Here is a 16,099-nt window from a genome sequence, read left to right on the forward strand (position 1 = left end):
CAGATATATTAGATCCCTTATAAGGGTATCATCATACAATTCTCTACTACCTTAAATGGGGTTACCCAAACAATTTACAATATTAGATTAGCTTAGATTAAGAATAAAACATATTTATTTAACTACAAATAACTAGGCTATGAGTACAGGTTATGAAGCATTAAAATCAGAAGTGATGATGAGAAAAGCATTAACATGTTCTTTAAACTTAACAAGTCAGACTTGGTTTAAAGTAATGTTCTTACCAGAGGCTTACAGTAACATTGATGACCATGTTTCAGGCCCAGATCTGCCCCAAAAGTCCATAAGCTGTTTCTTTTGTCATTTGAGATGAAAAAGAGAGAGATGGATACAAAGAGAGGAACTGAGGTGTTTTCCCCCCCTCTTTTTAGTGCAGTCCTCCTTTGTGATGCATGTTCAAAAAGGTTACTCATTAGAACAAAAATGCATTCAAACAGTAAAAAAGGTCTCATGAAATGAAAGCGTTTCCGTGATGTTTCTTCTCACTTCTGTTTGCTGAAATGCAGATTTTCCTTATTTCCTGTGCTCCCCCTTCTCACTGTCTGAGGACCCTGTTTACAACTTTTTTGTAAACTGATACAAACACACATTCACACATACTTTCGTTTAAGGTCTGCTTCCCAGTTCTGTTTACCTGGGGCTACATGGGTTTGAAGTGTACAACCAACATCATTAAGGGGGAATTCATAACTTTACATACATTTCACCATTATTTACCTTAAGTTATTAGTTTTCAAATTATACCTTACAATGTATATTTTGTACAAAGCTTATTACAATAGTACATAGGGTGTGACTACATGGGTACATTCTATCACATAGGCTACGTCTACACTGGCCCCTCTTCCGGAAGGGGCATGTAAATTTCACGAGTCGTCGTAGGGAAATCCGCGGGGGATTTAAATATCCCCCGCGGCATTTAAATAAAAATGTCCGCCGCTTTTTTCCGGCTTTTAAAAAAGCCGGAAAAGAGCGTCTAGACTGGCCCCGATCCTCCGGAAAAAGTGCCCTTTTCCGGAGGCTCTTATTCTTAGTAAGAATAAGAGCCTTCAAAGTAAGAATAAGAGCCTCCGGAAAAGGGCACTTTTTCCGGAGGATCGGGGCCAGTCTAGACGCTCTTTTCTGGCTTTTTTAAAAGCCGGAAAAAAGCGGCGGACATTTTTATTTAAATGCCGCGGGGGATATTTAAATCCCCCGCGGATTTCCCTACGACGACTCGTGAAATTTACATGCCCCTTCCGGAAGAGGGGCCAGTGTAGACGTAGCCATAGTGATAGCGACATGCCTCCAGCTAAATCACAAAAATTTAGATATGCAGATAATCTTATTATGACAATTGAAGCACTAAACCTCTATGACATTGAAAATGCATTAAGTGAGGACCTCCAAACTATGGAACAGTACTTCCAGAAATGGAGGCTCAAACTGAAAACTAGAAAAATAATAGTGATCCTAATAGTGCCAAAACACACAGAAAGTAGCTTTCTGTGGTAAAAATGTGATATAATTACATTCCAACATACCTTGGAGTAAAACTTGACTGCCCTCTCACCTTCCATGATCTCTTTTGAAAGTTAGCTGCAAAGATAAAAAAGAAAGCCAGACATCTGGAACATCATTTGTATTTTCAGTAACTGAATATTGTACTTTAGTATGGAGCAGATGCAGCCACACATTACTTGTTTACACCCAGCTGAATATAGCCTATTGTTACCTACCAGCTCTGTGTTCTTGGGGAACCAGGGCATGGTACTCACATACACACCCAACTCTGCTTGAATCAAAGCCAATACAAAAACCAATGAAGAGACAGGAGAAGACACACCTAAACCCTTCTGGACAAGGGTGAGGCAATAATGCAATAAATTCTACTACACCTGGGGTAGCCATTTGACTTGATCAATGTGGAGTGAAATTGTTGTTACTGCTCTGCACCATCCATATGAAAGAAGTGACAAGATGAATAATGTAGATTGTGTTTATAAAATCATTAGTGACTAAAGCATTTTAGCAAAGTAAATGTATAAAGTTGCTAGATTTTAACATTGTTTTAATTAGTTAAATGCTACTAGATGTTGAGACATCAGCAATGGAACACAGGAAGTGGTAGCATACCCTTGGGTATGCTATGGCTCATTTAGCTAATCATTCTATTTAGCATAATTATACAATGAAAACAGGACACATATTACGCAAACAAAAATACAATAATGTGCAGAGATAACCATGATTTGGCATACAAATTAAACCTCCCTTTTGGCCTTCATGTCATTTGGTTGACTACACAAACTCATCATCTATGCCATTCTGAGAGCCATTAAGTGGGTAGAATGCTATGAACGGTATCTTATGAATTTCCAGTCTACGGTTTATTTTATGAGTCAGAGATGACTGTTTTCCCTTAAAGTTCTTTGAAATAAAATACACTGGGAATGAGTCATACTTAAAATCCATAGGACATCAAGGACTTGTTCCAAAATTCAGTGGAGCCAATGGGAAATTATATTCAGTAGACTTTGGATCTGCCTGGCACTTTCTGCGTGATCTTGGGTGAGTCCCTTATCGCTGTGCTTCAGTTTGCCACCTATTAATGGGGCCAATTGCACTCAGGATTAAAAAAGGGAATTTAATTAGCTTTTATACACTGTTGTTAGTTATATTGGTGTTTGAGTTCTTGATAGAACCATCCTCAAATTTAGGGAAACAAAGTTTCATAGTCGGAACCCAGATTTAAATCCAAACTTTTCAATTCTGCTTTTTGTAATAATTTGAATGAAACTGGCAGTTCTCAACCAGGGATATGTATAACTTGAGGGGTACACAGAGGTATTCTATTTGTAAATCAACTCATCTAATATTTGTCTAGTTTAACAACTAGTTCTATAAAAATCTCTAGCAAAGTAAGTACAAACTAAAATTTAACCCTAAGTTTGATTTGTTTATACTGCTCTATATACTATATGGTAAAATGTATTTTCAATATTTATATTATTTTTATTTTATAATAATTATGGTAAAATGAGAAAATAAGTAATGTTTCTGTATCCTTGCTGTGACATTACTATCTTTTTTAGGTAAGGTTTTTTAAGCAAGTAATTTTTAAATTAAATGAAAGTTGGGGGTATGCAAGACAAATCCAACTCCTAAAAGTGATACAGTAATTTAGAACGGTTTAGAGCAACTGAGTTAAACCATATATTTTAAAACCTTGGCGGTAAGGGTAGGAAAAGAGGTTAAAATCTGAATCAAACGTGAAAGCCCAGTTGGGGAAGGCAAGATTCAGCCCTGCTCTTTCTTCCTGAAGCCCTGCCCACCCTCCAGCCCAATCCTTCCTAGCCATGTAGAAGAGCCGCCAGAGCTTCTGTGCTGCAGCCCAGCTCCATCCATCTCTAGCGGCGGGGGGAAGCTGGGCCATGAACCCCATCCTTTCCTGGGTGCTGGGAAAAACTGAGCTGCTGGGCCATGATCCCATCCCTCCCTGGCCACTGGGGAAAGCTGGGCTGCGGGGCCATGGCTCCAGTCTTCCCCAGTGGCTGAGGAGCCAGCCTACCCCTCCAGCAGCCCCAGCCTTAAGCAGTCAGGTATGTAGACAGTTTTGGGAAGGCTGTGTCTTCCCCTGCCTGCATTACTGACTGGCCATGAAATCAAAATATTGTATCTCAGGTCTGTCTTTAGTGCTAGCTGTACCAAGACCAGAAACAGAAGTACTGAAATACCATGAGAATGGATGCTTTTCTTGTTATAGTTCCAGTCTCAGTAGAAATTAGAATGCTGGAAATTTTGTAAGATAACTTGTTTTTGAGCTCTTGAGCTCTCCACCCAATTTTACTTATTCAGCAGGTATGTGTAGTTTGAATAAGCAGCCACACTTCAAGTTTATCTGAACTGAACTCCACAGATTTATCACTAAAATTCACTTATCCCTGGCATTAGCTGTATCTTTATTTCCAGGTTTACCAGCAAGTCCTAGCTGCCTTGTGCCATGAGTTTAGTCAGCTGGTTAAACCAGGTTTACCAGCTTGCATCTCTGCAGTGCCGGAGCATAAAGCAGCCAGACCACCCTTCATTTTAATACTGTATTTTTCACTTGATTACTACACAGAATATTTTCATGTAGATAGTTTAAATGTACACTTGATGTAGTTATGCCTGTTATCAAATGACAACTATTGGAAAATTATATCAGACTTTCATTTAATGTAATTTTCATTGTAAAGCACGCTGGATCAATTAATGATAGTGTAACCTTGTTTGTGTGGCAAGATGAACTTGAGGATATGTGCAACTATATAAGCCTTGAAAATGTTCATGGCTATATATATTAGCACAGGCACAAAATCTACTCACTCATCTTTACAAAGATGGTATTAGCTAGAAGCTAATACCTTCACTCAGCGATAAGAAAAACTACTCACTGTGTCCAGGGCACAAGAAGAATTTTGCAAAATAGTATGAAGAAGTCTGTGCTATAGGAAGATAAGATCAAAGTGGTTATGACCAATAAGAAGAGGGGAGAAATATTTGTTCTGAAAGATCTGGATTAGTCCAAGCAATTAAGTATGGGCAGCTTTAAGGTTTAGTTCATGTGTGAGCAAAATACCGGCCTGTGGGCTGGATCTAGTCTACCAGGGTTAGCTCATGGTGGGCCTCCACCACTATATTTACCTATAACTCCTATTGGCTGTGCATTTTTATTCCTGGTCAGTGGGAGCTGCAGGAAGTGTTGTTCCTGTCCCCACCATTTCCTGCAACTTCCATTAGCCAGGAACAGTGATCCACTGCCAACAGGAGCTACAATTGATGGCATCTACAGCTGTATAGGTAAATATAGTGGCAGCAGTCTACTAGAGGCTAACACTGGTGAACCACCCCCATGTTATTGCCCACCCCTGGTCTAGGTGCTCTTTCTCATCTACTGATGGAAAAATGAAAACTTACTGACTATATTGTTGCTATATTTGATCATCTGTGGTCAACATGGAGAGTATTCTAAGATTTCATTAGAATTCACGACTAATACTTTTTTATGTAGATTCTTCTTTAGTGGTGTGGAGCCAGTAGATTTCCTGAAAACACAATTTCAAATCCTGGAAAAGCCAAAAGAGTAGAACTGATCAGAAAAGCATCATTTTTCTCTGTCTATACCTTATCTAATTGACAAGACACAATAATTTCAGTTAAAAAAAATATTCAATTGGGAAACTTACCCTCTAGCATTAACATTGTAATAGACTGACTGTATTTTAATTGTAGATCAGTGTGGTAGTTGTTCAGAAACAATATTTATATAAGTTAATTAGGATAGAGAAGGAGGGAGACAGACCTCTATTATTTTTATGAGTATCATGTGTATCTAAATTTACCACCTTAGTATTATTCTGACTACCCAGAGTTAACTAAAAAAAATCTGTTGGTGAAAATAAGTAGAAAACAAAACAATTACGGGAATAAAATATCTCTAGAAAGGCTACCAAAGATCATCAAGAGAACAACAAAAGGGATATTAATCAGGAGAATCTGGTTACTATATTTACCTTTGGTTTTGGAATAAATTGATAAACTAAACAGTAACAAGTCACCGAGACCAGATGGCATTCAAATGTTCTGAAAGAATTCAAATGTAAAATTGCAGAACTACTAACTGTGGTCTTTAACCTATCCTTTAAATCAGCTTCTGTACCAAATGACTGGAAGATAGCTAATGTGACACCAATCTTTAAAAAGAGCTCTAGAGGTGATCCTAATAAGTCTAACATTAGTACGAGGCAAATTGGTTTAAATTATAGGAAAGAACAGAATTGTCAGACACGCAGATGAAAGTAATTTGTTGGGGACAAGTCAACATGGTTTCTGTAAAGAGAAATCATGCCTTACTAATCTACTAGAATTCATTGAGAAGATCAGCAAGCATAAAGACAAGGGGGATCCAGTGGTTGTAGTGCACTTAGATTTCCAGAAAGCCTTTGGCAAGGTCACTTACCAAAGGCTCTTAAGCAAAGTAAGTTGTCATGGGATAAGAGGGAAGGTACTCTCATGAATAGATAATTGGCTAAAAGATAGGAAACAAAGAACAGGAATAAAAGGTCTATTTTCAGAATGGAGAGAGGTAACCGCCCAGGGGACTGTAGAGGGACTAGTTCTATTGAGTATTTTCATAAATGATCTGGAAAAAAGGATAAACAGTGAGGCAGGGAAATTTGGAAATGGTACAAAACTACTCTAGATAGTTAAGTCCAAAGAAGACTGAAGAACTTCAAAATACTCTTACAAAACTAGGTGAGACTATGGCAACAAAATGGTAGATGAATGTTAATGTTGATAAATGCAAAATAATGCATATTGGAAAATATAATCTCAATAATACGTATAAAATGATGGGTACTAAACTAGCATTCTATCCCCAGCTATTTTGGCTCTTCATCTCTAAGGATGTGTCTAGACTACATGGCTCTGTCAAAGGCAAAGGGCAATGAAGTGGTGATTTAAATACTCACCGCTTCATTTACATCAAAATGGCCACCATGCTGTGCCGATCAGCTGTTTGTCGGCACAGTGCGGCAGTCTAGATGGGGATCTGCCAACCCCAGAACCCTTCGTCGGCAGATCCTTTATGCAGTTATGCTTCCTATCTATTGTGTTTTCTTATTAATAACTAGAAGATGTACCTTGAATTGTTCAAGTCCTTAACTCAAATAATTTTTTTGTTTTTCTTCATTTAAATCATTGCGTTGGGGTGGGACTGGAGATGAGGGGTTTAGTATGCAGACTGCCCCAGAAAAAAAGCAAAATTCCAGCCTTCTCTCATCACAGCATCTTGGAAACAGGTGAGAAGCACCTGTCCATGGCCACTATAGTTGTAGCAGACACAGCCGAGGGAGGGGTGCATGCCTCCCAACTGAGGGACAGACAGACACATAGACAGACACACTCTCTCATAACATCAAATCATAGAATCCTTTCTGATGTATAAACATGTTCTTTCTCTTCATCCTTATAAAATGAGGTTTAAGGGTAATTTTGAAAGAAGGGTTTTCTTTCAAAATAACTGCGTCTAGACTGCATTTCTTTTTTCGAAATAGGGTATTTCAAAATAGGGCCCAGACGCGATTATGCAAACGAAGTGTGGGAAATTCAAATCCACGCTTCATTTGCAATTTCGCTCAGCTGCATTTGCATTCCTCTCTTGAAAGAGGAATGCAGTGTAGACATACCCTTAGAAATCTATGGTTGATTCAATGGGTCTTCACTAGACCCACTATATCAACTACACGTGCATTGATAACCCCTCCATCAATCCTGGCTGTAGTGTAAATGTAACCTAAATTAGAGCAACCAGATAGCCCTGGCCCCAATTTTTCACATTTGCTAATAGGTGCCTATATAAGACAAAGTTTTGAATATTGGGATTATCCCTATAAAGTTGGGACAGCCAGGGACCCTAAACTAAATAGACATGACAAAGCAAAAACAAAACATGATGTGACTTTTCCAAGCTGATACTATAGGGTAGTGTTTTAAGTAGGATTAGAGCCAAAGAATTCTGAGGCCTAGTCTAATAAACTAAACCATTACACCATGGCACCTCCTTCACTTATACTTTTCTTTTAGACTATGTCTACCCTTACAGCAGCATACATACACTTCACACTGTGAGTATAAAAAGTTTTGTAGCTGGTGAGGCATGGCTTAGACAAGTAAAATATGCCACAATCTTCGAGTGTATATTCTACATGGCTCTTAACATCCCCAAGCAGTGGCTGAGATCTACATCTACACTATTATTTTTAGCTGTGTTGTGCTCTGCTGCCTCCTGTCTGCCAGCGATATTCACTCATGACCTACAGGCTACCTACAGGCTAGAGCATATTTGCAATCTGGCGGGACATGCTGGTACCTGTCCCCCACGTCCCACCCCTTTTTTCCAATGCACCACGCACTCCTCCCCAATGCACCCTCTTCCCCAAGGGATGCAGCCTCAAGGATTACTGGGAAGGACTGGTGCAGAGCAGCAGCAGTAGTCGGTACCACCCTTGCACTTCCCAGGGCGGTGAGAGATATGGGGAAGTGAAGCGACTGTACATGCCAAGTGTTTTCCACTTCACTGTGGCTCCTGCCTTCACAGGAAGTGCATGGATGGGGGTTGAGCCCTGCTTCTGCCCTGCAGCAGATGCCCCAGTACTCCTCGGGACCAGATAGTAAATATGCTCTGGCTCATAGCTGACCCTTAGGCCATGATTTTGAGACCTCTGCATTACAGCATGGATGTAGCCTAGTTTTCACTGAAGTGTATAGCTACATGTACTGTATGATGCTGCCAATATAGACAAGGCTTTTAGCTATAAAACCTTTCTATTTTGTATAGCACAGAGTATACTGACTATGCTAAGCAGATAGCACTGGTCTACAATTTTTTAAAGTCGTCTGCTTCAGAGATAAAATGTGCTATTTATTATGTATTTTGATGTGCTGAATTCAAATATGACAATTAAAAAAACTGATTGGCTACTGTTTCCAAGATATTTAAGTTTTTACATTTTACATCTATGTATATTGTGTAGATAGTAGAGTTTTAATAATAAATTGTAAACCTAGGTCTTTTCATGTGTTTATGATTGCTTTACATGATAATATTTCACCTGTCCTGTTTATGTAACACTTTAAAAATCAGCAAAAGGGTTATATAAATAACATTTATTATGAAACAAAAGGCAAAAAAATATTATGTACATAGTTTAGTCCTATTCAGTGTCTACTCGGCACTTCTTGGCTTGTCTCTTGTATTCATTAAATGGAGCATCTCGTCACTGTCCAGCAATAGTCTGCAAGCATTGATGGGCTCCATTTGCCCTGATAGCATTTCTCCATTGTTGCAATGTCCTGGTGAAATTGCTCGCCATGCTCGTCGCTCACTGCTCCGCAGGTCAGTGGAAAAAAATCTAGATGAGAGTGCAAAAAATGTATCTTTAGTGACATGTTGCAACCAAGGCTTTTGTATGCCTTGAGGAGGTTTTCCACCAACAACCTGTAGTTGTCTGCCTTGTTTCTGAGAAAATTTATTGCCACTAACTGGAAGGCTTTCCTTGCCACGCAGTGCATGGTCAAATGCATCATCTCGAAGAAGTTCACGAATCTGTGGACCAACAAAGACACCTTCCTTTATCTTAGCTTCACTTAACCTTGGAAATTTTCCACAGAAGTACTTGAAAGCTGCTTGTGTTTTGTTCATGGCCTTGACAAAGTTCTTCATCAGACCCAGCTTGATATGTAAGGGTGGTAACAAAATCTTCCTTGATTCAACAATTGGTGGATGCTGAACACTTTTCCTCCCAGGCTCCAATGACTGTCGGAGTGGCCAATCTATCTTGATGTAGTAGGAATCTCTTGCACGACTATCCCATTCGCAGAGAAAACAGGAGTACTTCATGTATCCAGTCTGCAGACCAAGCAAGAGAGCAACAACCTTCAAATCGCCACAAAGCTGCCACTGATGTTGGTCATAGTTTATGCATCTCAAAAGTTGTTTCATGTTGTCATAGGTTTCCTTCATATGGACTACATGACCAACTGGAATTGATGGCGAAACATTGCCATTATGCAGCAAAACAGCTTTAAGACTCGTCTTTGATGAATCAATGAACAGTCTCCACTAATCTGGATTGTGAACAATGTTGAGGGCTGCCATCACATCATCAGTGTTGTTGCAGGCTACAAGATCACCTTCCATGAAGAAAAATGGGACAAGATCATTTTGACAGTCACGGAACATGGAAACATCACCTGCCAGGAGATTCCACTGCTGTAGTCTGGAGCCCAACAGCTCTGACTTACTCTTGGGTTGTTCCAAATCCCTGACAAGGTCATTCAGTTCACCTTGCGTTATGAGGTGTGGTTCAGAGGAGGAGGATGGGAGAAAATGTGGGTCCTGTGTCATTGATGGTTCAGGACCAGAAGTTTCATCCTCTTCCTCGTCTGACTCAAGTGAGAATGATTCTGGTGCATCAGGAACCGGCAGTCCTTCTCCGTGGGGTACTGGGCGTATAGCTGGTGGAATGTTTGGATAATGCACAGTCCACTTTTTCTTCTTTGACACACCTTTCCCAACTGGAGGCACCATGCAGAAGTAACAACTGCTGGTATGATCTGTTGGCTCTCTCCAAATCATTGGCACTGCAAAAGGCATAGATTTCCTTTTCCTGTTCAACCACTGGTGAAGATTTTTGCACAAGTGTTGCAGCATATGTGTGGGGCCCACCTCTTGTCCTGATCTCCAATTTTGCAACCAAAATAAAGGTGATAGGCTTTCTTAACCATAGTGATACAAAAGTCACTTCACCACAAACATAGCAGAAGTTATCTGCACTGTTCACACAAGTACGAGGCATCTCTGCTCACTTTGGCTAAACAGAAATGTGTCCCTTTACAAAATCAAACACTGACAAATAAGAGAGCACGACACTGTATGATTTCTACAGCTGATATAGGGCAATTTGTTCAGCAGAGTGATGTAAACTTTGTTACGATTGCATCATCCATGACTTCTAGGAATAACATGATGCAATTCATATCATGCATGATGCAATACCAGCTTCAGATTGCATCATTCATTGTTTTGCCTAAAAAGCAAGTACTGTCGAAACCCAGTCATAGATTTATTCATAGATTCAATCAAAGATGTATTTTAGTCATTTCTGGTTTAAATTGAGATCCCTTCCCTTTATAACTCACTTATCCTTCGCCATTCGCAAGTCATGGGTCGTATATACTGACCCAATAATCAACAATTTTAAGCATCATTTTCATTCTCAGTGACCCGGAATTAGTAAAGTTTGACTAAATTTATTTCAGAAGCATTTTGGCTGTAGACTGAGGCATAGTGAGATTAATTAACTGAGGCATAGTGAGATTAATTAAATTTGTAAATCCAAGGTCACACAGAAGAAGTATTAGTGACAGAGTTGGATCCCAGCTCATCTTATTCTCACTCCCTATCATGGCATCTTATTGTATTTATAAACTGGAGCTTTGCTGTGATAATTCAAAGTTTGCACCATTAATATTTATATATGTTCAGCACATTTTCATAGCAAGCAAATGTAATATAGGACTTTATAAGAAATGTAATATAGGACTTTAAACCCTTAAGAAATCTTCAGAGGAAATATCTATGGAAAAAGTGATACTTTTCTATGGGAAAAAGTGCAACACAAACAATATTTGAATGTTTGAAACTAACTCATACCCTTAGTTTCTTTTACTCAGTAAAACAATTAACTATAATCTTGACAATAACAAGTGGTAGCCAGTGGTTAATCAAACTAGCAAATGGAAGTTTTGGAGGCTGACATTCTTTCTTCCTGTTGTAGTTTTCTGCTTGACTCACAAGTTCATAAACCTGTGTCATTATAATTCTGGTCACCTACTGATCTGTATCAGTTATATGGTTCCAATATTAGTCAGAATATACTGTGCATTGAGGATGACACACACTTAGACATGGAAGTGCATTTTCACCAAGCCCATCCAATTAAGTGTATTTATCATTAAAATGCTGTAGGGCCTCTCTGTTTAAAAAATAAACTGCTATGAATGCTTGTTAAGCCATTATTTCACTGGATGTTTCTTTGCTTGCACTGCTGTCACAGTCTCATCTCTATATCTTTTTTTTTCTGTCTTTTTCTCTTCGGCATCTGAGGAAGTGAGTTGTAGCTCACAAAAGCTTAAGCTCTAATACCCTAATAAATTTGTTAGTCTTTAAAGTGACATTGGACTCCTTGTTGTTGTTGCTGAAACAGACTAACACAGCTACTCTCTAAACCCCTAAACTAGAGTTTTTTGCTCTCTATAGATAATGGAAATTTCTTGTTTATCTTTAGGCATCTTGGAATTCTTTCAATGCTCTCCTCAACAGATCAGCATCCTTTTGTTGTTACATGAAGGTGTGATCACAGGAGAACCATAGGCAAATCAATTTAATAGACCTTGCTTCCTACACTACTTGAGAATCCTTGGAGAGAAAATGTTATTCTTCAGAGATATTTTAAATGGCAGGTAGTGAAGCAGTTAGATACAAAGTTCATTATACCACGTGAAATTGATAATTCAATAATCAGAGAAATCTGCATTTGTTTTTGCAGTTGTATTTTTGACAGCTGGGCAAATTGTATTGATTAATTTTAGCCTTGCATAGAGGAACTGAGAAATATGTCTTCACAGAACAAACTGACATACACCTATAGCATTATGTGTTAGAAGCAGCTGCTAAAATCTAGCACAGACATCTGATAATTTTAGCAAAACACCAAATAAAAGGGAAACAAACACCTTATTCCTTTTCAGGAGAACACCAATGTCCAGCCTGGTTTGTCAATGAAGTTTCTTAAGATATTGTTTGTCAAGTAAATCTAGGTATTGCAGCCTATTCTAAGGACCTCTGCAGTGAGAGTAATAATGAGCGGGGGTTGCTACCTACTGGTCAGATGCCAGATTATGCAATAATCAGCCGTTATTTCGAAATAACTTTACTAGCATCTACACAGCCAAACCACTATTTTGAAATTAAATCGAAATAGCGGAGCGCTTATTTTGAATTTGGTAAACCTCATTCCATGAGGAATAACACCAAATTTGAAATAGCTAAATAAGCACTGTGTAGACACTTATTTCAAAATAGGAGTCCTCCAGCCCTTCCCAGAGTGCCCTGGTGGCCATTCTGGGCCAAACCAGGAAAACTCTTCTGCTCCCCACCAGCCCCAGAGCCCTTAAAGGGGTAGGCTCTGGCCATAGTGCCTCTGCCAGCTGCAAGCCTGCCAGCACAGTGCTAGCAGTTGCTGCTCCTGTCCCAGCATGAGCCAGCAACCCACTGGCACCCAGACCTCCACCGCTCCCCAGGAACAGGCTAGCAGCTCCCAGGAGCCTGCCAGGGGCCACAAAAGGCGGGCACCTTCCTGGTCTAGTGCGAAGATCATGGACCTGATTGAGGTTTGTGGGGAGGCCTCCAATGTCCATGATCCTCTCACTAGATGCAGGAACAGGGCTGTCTACAGGCAGATGGCTGACAGCCTGGCCACCAAAGGCCACATGTGCACTCAGGAGCAGGTCTGCATGAAAATCAAAGAGCTGAGGCAGGCCTATGCCAGGGCCACAGGGGGCAGCTCCTAACCAGGGGCTGACCCAGACCCCTGCCCCTATTATGATGCCCTGGACCGCATCCTTGGGGGTCAGATGGTCCATGCCCCCCAGGTGGTCATTGACCCTGGGGCAGAGGGCCCTGACCAGGGCACGGAGGAGGAGGATGATGGCCAGGAGTCGTAGGAGCCCACAAGAAGCGTGGCACTCACCCAGGACCCCCGAGGCAGAACAGTGGCCATGTGCCTTGTGTCATCTGAGGCCAGGGAGGCCTCAACATGTGAGTGCCATCACTGTCCCCTTATGCGGGGCGGGGGGAGGGGGCAGAGGGAGAGGGAGACGGAGACCAGGGACCGCGCGTGTGGGCCTTGATGACCATGGAGCACGCAGCAACCTGTGCATGTGCTGTGCCACCCTGGGCATGTGGCCCCAGCTGGCTGCCACACAGGGGCCCTGGCCTGTTACCCACATGTGTGTATGTATGAAGGCACATGACATGCTCCTGACCCTGAGGTGGGACACTGCACAATGCTCTCCCTCCAGAAGCCCCCTCTACGCAGAGGCAGGGCACATCTCCCCCTCCCCCTCCCCTCACTAAATACAACACAGGGGCATGGGTGCAGTCCTGGGCCAGCTCCCACTCCCGGGGATAGCAGGACATGCCAAACATGGCCTGTGTGCAAGCACATCGGCTCTGATGGTGCGGAGACCTGCTGTCCTCACCTTGCAGAGGGGGGGGCTGGACTTCACCCAGTGTGTCCCCAGGGATAACTGACCACTTCTCTTGTTTCTCCACAGCTACAGCAGCTGCGAGTACAGGGCACGCCACCCCTCCCAGGACAACCTCCCGTACCCAGACACTCAGTAGGCTGACCCGGAACCAGGAGGAGTACCAGTGGCAGCACGTGGGACTCCTGCGAAGACAGGTCCACATACTGGAGCACTAGGTGCATGAAGACCTGCAACTGCGGTGGGAGAGCTGGCGGGAGCTGCTTGCCCAGGGCCATGCCATCTGCAACCACCTGCAGACCCTGGCGCAAAGATTGGTGCTTCCTGCTGCACCAGCCCCTGCAGCCTCCCCAGCTATCGCTTCTCCTCCTACCTCTTCCTCCCCAGCCGCCCCACTCCTCCCTGGGGACACTGAGGCCCCCACAGTGCTGGGAGATAGGTGGACCAGCAAGACTCCCAACTCTGAGCTTCTCCTCCCCCTTCCTCCTCTTCCCTCCCCTTGCCAGTTCCCTCCTCCCAGGTTTACCCCTCCCCTCTCCCGCCCTCATTCTCCCCCACCCCAGTTATGTTCAATAAACAGAGTTTGTTTTTAGCAACACACGTGTGTTTATTTTACATCAGGAACAGGGGTTGGGGGGAAAGTAGAAGGACGTGAGGGTGGAATAAGGCACAAGGCCCCTGTGGGGCACACCAGAGAGACTTCACTCCTCCTCCGTCAGGAAGCTCTCCCACAGGGCCTCCTGGATACCAACAGCCCCCCACTGGGCCTCCCAGCTAGCATCCGCGTGAGGCTGCATGTACAGGCCAGCCCAGTGGTCGGCCTCTGCCATCCAGACTGGCAGGAAAGCCTCCCCCTTCCTTTCACACAGCAGCACACAGCACACCGCCACCACATGTGGACTATTCTTCTCAGAGAGGTCCAGGCAGGTGGGGAGGTATCTAAATCAGGCTTTCAGCCGGCTGAAGGCATCCTTCACCATGATGCAGGACCTGCCGAGCCTGGCATTAAAGGCCTGCCGGGAGAGGTTGAGGTGTCCCATATAGGCTTCATGAGCCAGGGCTGTAGTGGGTAGGCTACGTCCCTCACCTGGCACACAGGCATGTCCACATCCCTGACCCTGATGTGTCGCTAGGGGAGGAAAGTCCCGGCATGCAGCCTCTGGCACACGGAAGAGTTGCGATACACCCATGTGTCATGTGCTTTGCCTGACCAACCCACATTAATGTCCAGGAAGCAGTCCTGGTGGTCAGACACAGCCTGCAGGATGACTGAGAAGTATACCTTCTGGTTTATGTACAGGGAGGCCTGGTGGTCTGGGGTATGGATGGGGATGTGCATCCCGTTGATTGCACCCCCGCAGTTGGGGAAGCCCAGGGCACCAAAGCCCTCGATGACTGCGTCCACATCAGTGAGGTGGATGACTCTGCAGAGCAGCACTCTATTGATGGTCTTGTCCACCTGCAGAGGGACACACAAAACCAATAGTCACTGAGGTGCCAGGATGGCTAACAGTGCTCCTTCCCCGCCACGCACCCCCACCCCTGCAATCCTGGCCACCGCGAGCAGTCTCTAGTGCAGCTGAGACAGAACAAACCCTCCTGGGGAGGGGACTTGCACCACCTCCCCCCCTTTTCCTTGGGGCAGCCCATCCCCTCCTTGCCCTCTCCCTCCCCCCCGTTCTCCCGGCTCAGTGAGATAGCACCAAATTTCAAAAGAAACTATTTCAAAATTAGATTAAAATAAGATAAGCCATTTGCATAGCTAGAATTGCGTATCTTATTTTGATCTATGGATTCAGTGTAGATGCACCCCCAGAGATAATAAAAATAAGCGGTGTAACAAGACCTAGCACTAGACTTTTTCGTAGACTTGGCTTGACTTTGGTCACAAACAGAAAATGAGTTTCAAGTTCTTGGCCTATTATTTATCAGACTTTTTGTCCAGGTCAAATAATCACCACATTTGGTCAGGTAAAATTTTGCACAGATGAGACTTGGCTTAAAAGAATGAATTGTGCTTTGATGAGGAAGAAGCCACCCTGTGCTTTCTCAGGGGATAGTTCACACCCTATTGATCGAATGCCCCATCATCATCATCAAGGAAGTTATCTTGTATCAGTATGCCAATTAGATGCTTGACTCAAAGCCAATTGAAGTCAGTCAACAGGAGTCAAATTATTTTGATGAACATCCAGAAGCATTCCTTAGGGCTGATAAGAAGGGA

At 42.7% G+C, this 16,099-nt stretch overlaps 1 long non-coding RNA gene across 1 annotated transcript in view; it reads right to left on the bottom strand.

Annotated features, from left to right (window-relative positions):
- Window positions 1–1,709, bottom strand: part of LOC142827635 (uncharacterized) — a 49,332-nt gene extending 47,623 nt beyond the window's left edge. The window contains exon 1 of the long non-coding RNA XR_012902334.1: window positions 1,545–1,709. This is a non-coding gene — a long non-coding RNA (uncharacterized LOC142827635). The remainder of the gene's footprint in view (window positions 1–1,544) is intronic.
- Between the last annotated feature and the right edge of the window lie 14,390 nt (window positions 1,710–16,099).

Source organism: Pelodiscus sinensis, chromosome 3, assembly GCF_049634645.1.
Source record: "Pelodiscus sinensis isolate JC-2024 chromosome 3, ASM4963464v1, whole genome shotgun sequence".
Lineage (NCBI taxonomy): Eukaryota > Metazoa > Chordata > Testudines > Trionychidae > Pelodiscus > Pelodiscus sinensis.